The sequence below is a fragment of the Dunckerocampus dactyliophorus genome, unplaced genomic scaffold, assembly GCF_027744805.1.
Source record: "Dunckerocampus dactyliophorus isolate RoL2022-P2 unplaced genomic scaffold, RoL_Ddac_1.1 HiC_scaffold_26, whole genome shotgun sequence".
Lineage (NCBI taxonomy): Eukaryota > Metazoa > Chordata > Actinopteri > Syngnathiformes > Syngnathidae > Dunckerocampus > Dunckerocampus dactyliophorus.
In genome coordinates, this window is record NW_026559862.1 from 17,501 (window position 1) to 27,500 (window position 10,000).

A 10,000-nucleotide genomic window follows, 5' to 3' on the forward strand; every position below is an offset into this window, starting at 1 on the left:
CTGTAAAGTCTGTGGAGAGCCGCTGTGTCCCTGGATGAAATGAGAAAAAGGGTGAAAAAATGGCAAAGTGTCAAGGGAGCTAGGCAGAAACCCATGCCTAGGGTCCTGGAGCCCAGGGGCGGCTGTAAAGTCTGTGGAGTGCCGCTGTGTCCCTGGATGAAATGAGAAAAAGGGTGAAAAAATGGCAAAGTGTCAAGGGAGAAATTCAGAAACCCATGCCTAGGGTCCTGGAGCCCAGGGGCCGCGGGAAAGTCTGTGGAGAGCCGCTGTGTCCCTGGATGAAATGAGAAAAAGGGTGAAAAAATGGCAAAGTGTCAAGGGAGAAATTCAGAAACCCATGCCTAGGGTCCTGGAGCCCAGGGGCGGCTGTAAAGTCTGTGGAGAGCCGCTGTGTCCCTGGATGAATTGAGAAAAAGGGTGAAAAAATGGCAAAGTGTCAAGGGAGCTAGGCAGAAACCCATGCCTAGGGTCCTGGAGCCCAGGGGCGGCTGCAAAGTCTGTGGAGAGCCGCTGTGTCCCTGGATGAAATGAGAAAAAGGGTGGAAAAATGGCAAAGTGTCAAGGGAGCTAGGCAGAAACCAATGCCGAGCTGCCTGGAGCCCAGGGGCGGTTCTAAAGCCTGTGAGAGCCGCTGTGTCCCTGGATGAAATGAGAAAAAAGGTGGAAAAATGGCAAAGTGTCAAGGGAGAAATTCAGAAACTCAGGCCGAGCTGCCTGGAGCCCAGGGGCGGTTCTAAAGTGTGTGGAGAGCCGCTGTTGCCCTGGATGAAATGAGAAAAAGGGTGGAAAAATGGCAAAGTGTCAAGGGAGCTAGGCAGAAACCCATGCCTAAGGTCCTGGAGCCCAGGGGCGGTTCTAAAGTCTGTGGAGAGCCGCTGTTGCCCTGGATGAAATGAGAAAAAGGGTGAAAAAATGGCAAAGTGTCAAGGGAGAAATTCAGAAACCCAGGCCGAGCTGCCTGGAGCCCAGGGGCGGCTGCAAAGTCTGTGGAGAGCCGCTGTGTCCCTGGATGAAATGAGAAAAAAGGTGAAAAAATGGCAAAGTGTCAAGGGAGAAATTCAGAAACTCAGGCCGAGCTGCCTGGAGCCCAGGGGCGGCTGCAAAGTCTGTGGAGAGCCGCTGTGTCCCTGGATGAAATGAGAAAAAAGGTGAAAAAATGGCAAAGTGTCAAGGGAGAAATTCAGAAACCCAGGCCGAGCTGCCTGGAGCCCAGGGGCGGCTGCAAAGTCTGTGGAGAGCCGCTGTGTCCCTGGATGAAATGAGAAAAAGGGTGGAAAAATGGCAAAGTGTCAAGGGAGAAATTCAGAAACTCAGGCCGAGCTGCCTGGAGCCCAGGGGCGGCTGCAAAGTCTGTGGAGAGCCGCTGTGTCCCTGGATGAAATGAGAAAAAAGGTGAAAAAATGGCAAAGTGTCAAGGGAGAAATTCAGAAACTCAGGCCGAGCTGCCTGGAGCCCGGGGGCGGCTGCAAAGTCTGTGGAGAGCCGCTGTTGCCCTGGATGAAATGAGAAAAAGGGTGAAAAAATGGCAAAGTGTCAAGGGAAAAATTCAGAAACCCGTGCCTAGGGTCCTGGAGCCCAGGGGCCGCGGGAAAGTCTGTGGAGAGCCGCTGTGTCCCTGGATGAAATGAGAAAAAAGGTGAAAAAGTAACAAAGTGTCAAGGGAGAAATTCAGAAACCCAGGCCGAGCTGCCTGGAGCCTCAAAGCGGATAGAAATAGCGTGGAGAGCCGCTGTTAAGCCAGACGCCCTCTGGCGGACACAGGCAGGAGTTGCAGTAAATGCATTGAAGTCAATGGGCGAGAGTAACCCATGCCTTGCGTCCTGGAGCCCAGGGGCGGTTCTAAAGTCTGTGAGAGCCGCTGTGTCCCTGGATGAAATGAGAAAAAGGGTGAAAAAATGGCAAAGTGTCAAGGGAGCTAGGCAGAAACCCATGCCGAGCTGCCTGGAGCCCAGGGGCGGCTGTAAAGTCTGTGGAGTGCCGCTGTGTCCCTGGATGAAATGAGAAAAAGGGTGAAAAAATGGCAAAGTGTCAAGGGAGAAATTCAGAAACTCAGGCCGAGCTGCCTGGAGCCCAGGGGCGGCTGCAAAGTCTGTGGAGTGCCGCTGTGTCCCTGGATGAAATGAGAAAAAGGGTGAAAAAATGGCAAAGTGTCAAGGGAGAAATTCAGAAACTCAGGCCGAGCTGGCTGGAGCCCAGGGGCGGCTGCAAAGTCTGTGGAGAGCCGCTGTGTCCCTGGATGAAATGAGAAAAAAGGTGAAAAAATGGCAAAGTGTCAAGGGAGCTAGGCAGAAACCCATGCCTAGGGTCCTGGAGCCCAGGGGCGGTTCTAAAGTCTGTGAGAGCCGCTGTGTCCCTGGATGAAATGAGAAAAAGGGTGAAAAAATGGCAAAGTGTCAAGGGAGCTAGGCAGAAACCCATGCCTAGGGTCCTGGAGCCCAGGGGCGGCTGCAAAGTCTGTGGAGAGCCGCTGTGTCCCTGGATGAAATGAGAAAAAAGGTGGAAAAATGGCAAAGTGTCAAGGGAGAAATTCAGAAACTCAGGCCGAGCTGCCTGGAGCCTCAAAGCGGATAGAAATAGCGTGGAGAGCCGCTGTTAAGCCAGACGCCCTCTGGCGGACACAGGCAGGAGTTGCAGTAAATGCATTGAAGTCAATGGGCGAGAGTAAGCCATGCCTTGCGTCCTGGAGCCCAGGGGCGGTTCTAAAGTCTGTGAGAGCCGCTGTGTCCCTGGATGAATTGAGAAAAAGGGTGAAAAAATGGCAAAGTGTCAAGGGAGAAATTCAGAAACTCAGGCCGAGCTGCCTGGAGCCCAGGGGCGGCTGTAAAGTCTGTGGAGAGCCGCTGTGTCCCTGGATGAAATGAGAAAAAGGGTGAAAAAATGGCAAAGTGTCAACGGAAAAATTCAGAAACCCATGCCTAGGGTCCTGGAGCCCAGGGGCGGCTGTAAAGTCTGTGGAGAGCCGCTGTGTCCCTGGATGAATTGAGAAAAAGGGTGAAAAAATGGCAAAGTGTCAAGGGAGCTAGGCAGAAACCCATGCCTAGGGTCCTGGAGCCCAGGGGCGGCTGCAAAGTCTGTGGAGAGCCGCTGTGTCCCTGGATGAAATGAGAAAAAGGGTGGAAAAATGGCAAAGTGTCAAGGGAGCTAGGCAGAAACCCATGCCGAGCTGCCTGGAGCCCAGGGGCGGCTGTAAAGTCTGTGGAGTGCCGCTGTGTCCCTGGATGAAATGAGAAAAAGGGTGAAAAAATGGCAAAGTGTCAAGGGAGAAATTCAGAAACTCAGGCCGAGCTGCCTGGAGCCCAGGGGCGGTTCTAAAGTGTGTGGAGAGCCGCTGTGTCCCTGGATGAATTGAGAAAAAGGGTGAAAAAATGGCAAAGTGTCAAGGGAGAAATTCAGAAACTCAGGCCGAGCTGCCTGGAGCCCAGGGGCGGTTCTAAAGTGTGTGGAGAGCCGCTGTGTCCCTGGATGAATTGAGAAAAAGGGTGAAAAAATGGCAAAGTGTCAAGGGAGCTAGGCAGAAACCCATGCCTAGGGTCCTGGAGCCCAGGGGCGGCTGCAAAGTCTGTGGAAAGCCGCTGTTGCCCTGGATGAAATGAGAAAAAGGGTGAAAAAATGGCAAAGTGTCAAGGGAGCTAGGCAGAAACCCATGCCTAGGGTCCTGGAGCCCAGGGGCCGCGGGAAAGTCTGTGGAGAGCCGCTGTGTCCCTGGATGAAATGAGAAAAAAGGTGAAAAAATGGCAAAGTGTCAAGGGAGCTAGGCAGAAACCCATGCCTAGGGTCCTGGAGCCCAGGGGCCGCGGGAAAGTCTGTGGAGAGCCGCTGTGCCCCTGGATGAAATGAGAAAAAGGGTGAAAAAATGGCAAAGTGTCAAGGGAGCTAGGCAGAAACCCATGCCTAGGGTCCTGGAGCCCAGGGGCGGCTGCAAAGTCTGTGGAGAGCCGCTGTGTCCCTGGATGAAATGAGAAAAAGGGTGGAAAAATGGCAAAGTGTCAAGGGAGCTAGGCAGAAACCCATGCCGAGCTGCCTGGAGCCCAGGGGCGGCTGTAAAGTCTGTGGAGTGCCGCTGTGTCCCTGGATGAAATGAGAAAATGGGTGAAAAAATGGCAAAGTGTCAAGGGAGAAATTCAGAAACCCAGGCCGAGCTGCCTGGAGCCCAGGGGCGGCTGCAAAGTCTGTGGAGAGCCGCTGTGTCCCTGGATGAAATGAGAAAAAAGGTGAAAAAATGGCAAAGTGTCAAGGGAGAAATTCAGAAACTCAGGCCGAGCTGCCTGGAGCCTCAAAGCGGATAGAAATAGCGTGGAGAGCCGCTGTTAAGCCAGACGCCCTCTGGCGGACACAGGCAGGAGTTGCAGTAAATGCATTGAAGTCAATGGGCGAGAGTAAGCCATGCCTTGCGTCCTGGAGCCCAGGGGCGGTTCTAAAGTCTGTGAGAGCCGCTGTGTCCCTGGATGAAATGAGAAAAAGGGTGAAAAAATGGCAAAGTGTCAAGGGAGCTAGGCAGAAACCCATGCCTAGGGTCCTGGAGCCCAGGGGCCGCGGGAAAGTCTGTGGAGAGCCGCTGTTGCCCTGGATGAAATGAGAAAAAAGGTGAAAAAATGGCAAAGTGTCAAGGGAGAAATTCAGAAACCCATGCCTAGGGTCCTGGAGCCAAGGGGCCGCGGGAAAGTCTGTGGAGAGCCGCTGTGTCCCTGGATGAAATGAGAAAAAAGGTGAAAAAATGGCAAAGTGTCAAGGGAGAAATTCAGAAACCCATGCCTAGGGTCCTGGAGCCCAGGGGCGGCTGTAAAGTCTGTGGAGAGCCGCTGTGTCCCTGGATGAAATGAGAAAAAGGGTGAAAAAATGGCAAAGTGTCAAGGGAGCTAGGCAGAAACCCATGCCTAGGGTCCTGGAGCCCAGGGGCGGCTGTAAAGTCTGTGGAGTGCCGCTGTGTCCCTGGATGAAATGAGAAAAAGGGTGAAAAAATGGCAAAGTGTCAAGGGAGAAATTCAGAAACCCATGCCTAGGGTCCTGGAGCCCAGGGGCCGCGGGAAAGTCTGTGGAGAGCCGCTGTGTCCCTGGATGAAATGAGAAAAAGGGTGAAAAAATGGCAAAGTGTCAAGGGAGAAATTCAGAAACCCATGCCTAGGGTCCTGGAGCCCAGGGGCGGTTCTAAAGCCTGTGAGAGCCGCTGTGTCCCTGGATGAAATGAGAAAAAAGGTGAAAAAATGGCAAAGTGTCAAGGGAGAAATTCAGAAACTCAGGCCGAGCTGGCTGGAGCCCAGGGGCGGCTGCAAAGTCTGTGGAGAGCCGCTGTGTCCCTGGATGAAATGAGAAAAAAGGTGAAAAAATGGCAAAGTGTCAAGGGAGAAATTCAGAAACTCAGGCCGAGCTGGCTGGAGCCCAGGGGCGGCTGCAAAGTCTGTGGAGAGCCGCTGTGTCCCTGGATGAAATGAGAAAAAAGGTGAAAAAATGGCAAAGTGTCAAGGGAGAAATTCAGAAACTCAGGCCGAGCTGCCTGGAGCCCAGGGGCGGCTGCAAAGTCTGTGGAGAGCCGCTGTGTCCCTGGATGAAATGAGAAAAAAGGTGGAAAAATGGCAAAGTGTCAAGGGAGCTAGGCAGAAACCCATGCCTAGGGTCCTGGAGCCCAGGGGCGGCTGCAAAGTCTGTGGAGAGCCGCTGTGTCCCTGGATGAAATGAGAAAAAGGGTGAAAAAATGGCAAAGTGTCAAGGGAGCTAGGCAGAAACCCATGCCTAGGGTCCTGGAGCCCAGGGGCCGCGGGAAAGTCTGTGGAGAGCCGCTGTTGCCCTGGATGAAATGAGAAAAAAGGTGAAAAAATGGCAAAGTGTCAAGGGAGAAATTCAGAAACCCATGCCTAGGGTCCTGGAGCCAAGGGGCCGCGGGAAAGTCTGTGGAGAGCCGCTGTGTCCCTGGATGAAATGAGAAAAAAGGTGAAAAAATGGCAAAGTGTCAAGGGAGCTAGGCAGAAACCCATGCCTAGGGTCCTGGAGCCCAGGGGCCGCGGGAAAGTCTGTGGAGAGCCGCTGTGTCCCTGGATGAATTGAGAAAAAGGGTGAAAAAATGGCAAAGTGTCAAGGGAGAAATTCAGAAACTCAGGCCGAGCTGCCTGGAGCCCAGGGGCGGTTCTAAAGTGTGTGGAGAGCCGCTGTGTCCCTGGATGAATTGAGAAAAAGGGTGAAAAAATGGCAAAGTGTCAAGGGAGCTAGGCAGAAACCCATGCCTAGGGTCCTGGAGCCCAGGGGCGGCTGTAAAGTCTGTGGAGTGCCGCTGTGTCCCTGGATGAAATGAGAAAAAGGGTGAAAAAATGGCAAAGTGTCAAGGGAGAAATTCAGAAACCCATGCCTAGGGTCCTGGAGCCCAGGGGCCGCGGGAAAGTCTGTGGAGAGCCGCTGTGTCCCTGGATGAAATGAGAAAAAAGGTGAAAAAATGGCAAAGTGTCAAGGGAGCTAGGCAGAAACCCATGCCTAGGGTCCTGGAGCCCAGGGGCCGCGGGAAAGTCTGTGGAGAGCCGCTGTGTCCCTGGATGAAATGAGAAAAAAGGTGAAAAAGTAACAAAGTGTCAAGGGAGAAATTCAGAAACCCAGGCCGAGCTGCCTGGAGCCTCAAAGCGGATAGAAATAGCGTGGAGAGCCGCTGTTAAGCCAGACGCCCTCTGGCGGACACAGGCAGGAGTTGCAGTAAATGCATTGAAGTCAATGGGCGAGAGTACCCAATGCGCCAAAAAAGTGCTGAAAATATGACAAAGTGTCAAATGAATGGGAGTCAATGGGCGAGAGTACCCAATGCGCCAAAAAAGTGCTGAAAATATGACAAAGTGTCAAATGAATGGGAGTCAATGGGCGAGAGTACCCAATGCACAAAAAAAGTGCTGAAAAAGTCCACACGAGCCTAGTCAGAAATGCAGGCCGAGGCGGCTAAAGCCCCAAAGCGGCTATAAAAAGCGTGGAGAGCCGCTGTCGCCCCGGAGGAACGGAGAAAAAGTGCTGAAAAAAGGCCTAAATCCTAACGGACCTAGGCGGAAGTGCAGGCGAGGCGGCAGGAGTCTGAAAACCGCTATAAAAAGCGTGGAGAGCCGCTGTCGCCCCGGAGAAACGGAGAAAAAGTGCTGAAAAAAGGCCTAAATCCTAACGGACCTAGGCGGAAGTGCAGGCGAGGCGGCAGGAGTCTGAAAACGGCTATAAAATGCGTGGAGAGCCGCTGTCGCCCCGGAGAAACGGAGAAAAAGTGCTGAAAAAAGGCCTAAATCCTAACGGACCGAGGCGGAAGTGCAGGCGAGGCGGCAGGAGTCTGAAAACGGCTATAAAATGCGTGGAGAGCCGCTGTCGCCCCGGAGGAACGGAGAAAAAGTGCTGAAAAAAGGCCTAAATCCTAACGGACCGAGGCGGAAGTGCAGGCGAGGCGGCAGGAGTCTGAAAACGGCTATAAAATGCGTGGAGAGCCGCTGTCGCCCCGGAGGAACGGAGAAAAAGTGCTGAAAAAAGGCCTAAATCCTAACGGACCGAGGCGGAAGTGCAGGCGAGGCGGCAGGAGTCTGAAAACGGCTATAAAATGCGTGGAGAGCCGCTGTCGCCCCGGAGGAACGGAGAAAAAGTGCTGAAAAAAGGCCTAAATCCTAACGGACCGAGGCGGAAGTGCAGGCGAGGCGGCAGGAGTCTGAAAACGGCTATAAAATGCGTGGAGAGCCGCTGTCGCCCCGGAGGAACGGAGAAAAAGTGCTGAAAAAAGGCCTAAATCCTAACGGACCGAGGCGGAAGTGCAGGCGAGGCGGCAGGAGTCTGAAAGCGGCTATAAAACGCGTGGAGAGCCGCTCGGATGATTTTTCAAAGTGTCAAATGAATGGGAGTGAATGGGGCAGAGTACCCAATGTGTAAAAAAAGTGCTGAAAAAACGACAAAGTCCACACGAGCCTAGTCAGAAATGCAGTCCGAGGCGGCTGGAGCCCCAAAGCGGCTATAAAACGCGTGGAGAGCCGCTCGGATGATTTTTCAAAGTGTCAAATGAATGGGAGTGAATGGGGCAGAGTACCCAATGTGTAAAAAAAGTGCTGAAAAAACGACAAAGTCCACACGAGCCTAGTCAGAAATGCAGTCCGAGGCGGCTGGAGCCCCAAAGCGGCTATAAAACGCGTGGAGAGCCGCTCGGATGATTTTTCAAAGTGTGAAATGAATGGGAGTGAATGGGGCGGAGTACCCAATGCGCGAAAAAAGTGCTGAAAAAACGACAAAGTCCACACGAGCCTAGTCAGAAATGAAGGCCGAGGCGGCTGGAGCCCCAAAGCGGCTATAAAATGCGTGGAGAGCCGCTCGGATGATTTTTCTAAGTGTGAAATGAATGGGAGTGAATGGGGCGGAGTACCCAATGCGCGAAAAAAGTGCTGAAAAAACGACAAAGTGTCAAATGAATGGGAGTGAATGGGCGGAGTACCCAATGCGTGAAAAAAGGTCTGGAAAAACGACAAAGTGTCAAATGAATGGGAGTCAATGGGCGGAGTACCCAATGCGCGAAAAAAGTGCTGAAAAAATGACAAAGTGTCAAATGAATGGGAGTCAATGAGTGTTTTGGTCGACCAGGAAAAAACGCGTTTACGGGAGAGGGTAAATCAGCCGAGAGGGGGGGGGGGGGTATACTTTACCCTCTCCCGTAAATGCCATTTTTCCTGGTTGACCAAAACACCTCCAGCACGATTTCGGAAACCCAGTTTTTAGAAACACTGACCTCCAGGGGAAGTACCGAGAAAAGCACACTTTTGAATCCGCTTTTGACGCACTGAAACACGGACGTGAGCTGGGGCTGTGCCGCTCTTGGAAAACCCCTGGAGGTTATTTTCTAAAACGGGTTTCCGCGTCCCCCTGGGCGCCCGTGTTGGGCCGCGCAAGGCGGTCCGGGCTGCCCACCCCATCTGAGTGCCCCGTTGGGCCGCGTGCATGGCAGGCATCCAAGGAAGGCTGATGAGCAGCGGTGATGATGATGATGAGACACCAGCTGCAATTTTGACAAAGTGTCACCTCTCAAGCATTTCCAAGCGTGACACAAACAAAAGGGAACGGGAACTTTGATATGAGTGACTTGTGCTTCTTTTTCTCCAAGTGTCACTCCACAGCTGGCACCCAGGCTGTGTGACGCAGGTGTCCGACGAGGAGCGCCCGCGATGGGCCGCGTCAGGCGGCCCGGGCCGCGCTATCACCTCCGGATGACAACATCCAAAGGAGCACGTTGGTGCTTGCTGGGAGTTTGCGCACGCGATAGGCGACGCCTGGCGGCCCTGGCCGCGCCTCGCCAGCGGGTAATGACGACCGCGAGCGCCATGCTGCGCCGATGGAGCTGTCCGAGGAGCGAGAGCGCCCGCCATGGGCGGCATCCGGCGGCCCCTGGCCGTGCTTCGTCTGCGGGTCGCTCTCCACCTCCGGGTGGCCAATCCGAGGTGTCCGCAAAGTGTGTGCGCTCGCCATGGGCGGCATCCGGCGGCCTCTGGCCGTGCTTCGTCTGCGGGTGCACACTCGGAGCGAGGCTCCTGCTCGCTCCGGCGCGGTAGCTTTGTCCGCGCTCCACCTCCGGGTGGCGAATCCCAAAAAGCAGCACTTTGGTGCTACGAAGGTGTCAGAAGAGTGTGTGCGCCCGCCATGGGCGGCATCCGGCGGCCTCTGGCCGTGCTTCGTCTGCGGGTGCACACTAGGCGCGGTGGCTTTGTCCGCGCTCCACCTCCGGGTGGCGAATCCCAAAAAGCAGCACTTGGGTGCTTCGTAGGTGTCAGAAAAGTGTGTGCGCCCGCCATGGGCGGCATCCGGCGGCCTCTGGCCGTGCTTCGTCTGCGGGCGCACACTCGGAGCGAGGCTGCTGCTCGCTCCGGCGCGGTGGCTGGGTCCGCGCTCCACCTCCGGGTGGCGGAAGGAATCGAAAAGGAGCACTTTGCTGCTTCGCAGGTGTCAGAGGAGTGGGAGCGCCCGCCATGGGCGGCATCCGGCGGCCCCTGGCCGTGCTTCGTCTGCGGGTCGCTCTCCACCTCCG